The sequence below is a fragment of the Cyprinodon variegatus genome, unplaced genomic scaffold (genome assembly GCF_000732505.1).
Source record: "Cyprinodon variegatus isolate N-32 unplaced genomic scaffold, C_variegatus-1.0 Scaffold292, whole genome shotgun sequence".
In the NCBI taxonomy this organism is placed as follows: domain Eukaryota; kingdom Metazoa; phylum Chordata; class Actinopteri; order Cyprinodontiformes; family Cyprinodontidae; genus Cyprinodon; species Cyprinodon variegatus.
Window position 1 is genome coordinate 507,607 of NW_015150745.1, and position 1,043 is coordinate 508,649.

The window sequence follows — 1,043 nt, forward strand, 5'->3', positions numbered from 1 at the left end:
TATATCTATCATGTCCCCTCTAATTAAAAACTATTGTGATTTTCTCAAACAAATTAACTAAATAAAATATTAAATTTGTTGTAGGCTGTAAAAACCTACTTTTTACTTGCAGAACATCAGTCACCCCACCCGTGACAACATCCTTTTTTATTTACCAGCTGTCCACACTGATATTTAATGAGGCACTGACTAAAGAAAACACACAAAACTAAGGAAAAGGATATTTACCTTCGTCCGTCTGAGTCCAACATATCTGCGCGGCTGAGAACAGCAGGAGAAGCTGAAGCCATCCGTTCCTCAAAGACATGACTGTAAAATCAGGCAGAAAAAAAACTCAAATGAAGAAAATGAGGACGGGCGCGGTCTGGACTCCGCTCGACGCTTCGTATGTATCCATCTACCGGAAGTACCTGACTTACCTGACAGGTTTCGCACCTCTATGATGTCACCAGGTCATGTGACCAAACACAACAACCGTTTTTACCCGAGAAAGGAGGAGCACGATCAGCTTTCATGGAAGATGAGATGTCTGCTTTCCAGGAACAGGGAGGGGGAGCTGCTCACTAAAAACTCCTTCAACTTGAATACTAACAAATACATTCTCAAAAAGTATCTCTGATAATCTGACATTCAGTTGCAAACGAGTTTTATTCAGGGGCGGAGCTAGATGGGGGGCCACCCCTGTGGTCACCCCTACCATTTTTCCACTTCTAATACAAATATTGGCAACAGTAATACTCTTAAGTAGAATATTCAAAACATTTTACTTTTATGTATACATTAACAATTACTTGACAACAAAAACACTTTTGTTAATTATGCACATCAATGTACTAAAATTAAAGACGATAAGTACAGAATTCATGCTCTTTTCAGAACTAGATTTTGTGTTATATGGTGTAAAGTGAAAATGATGTGTCTCTGCAAGTCATCTTGAGTCTTCATAGAAGGCAAGGCAAGGCATATATAGAATATAGGAAAATGAAACAGAATCAAAGCAAGTATGAAAAAAATAAATAAATGAATGAATAAAAAAAGTAGAA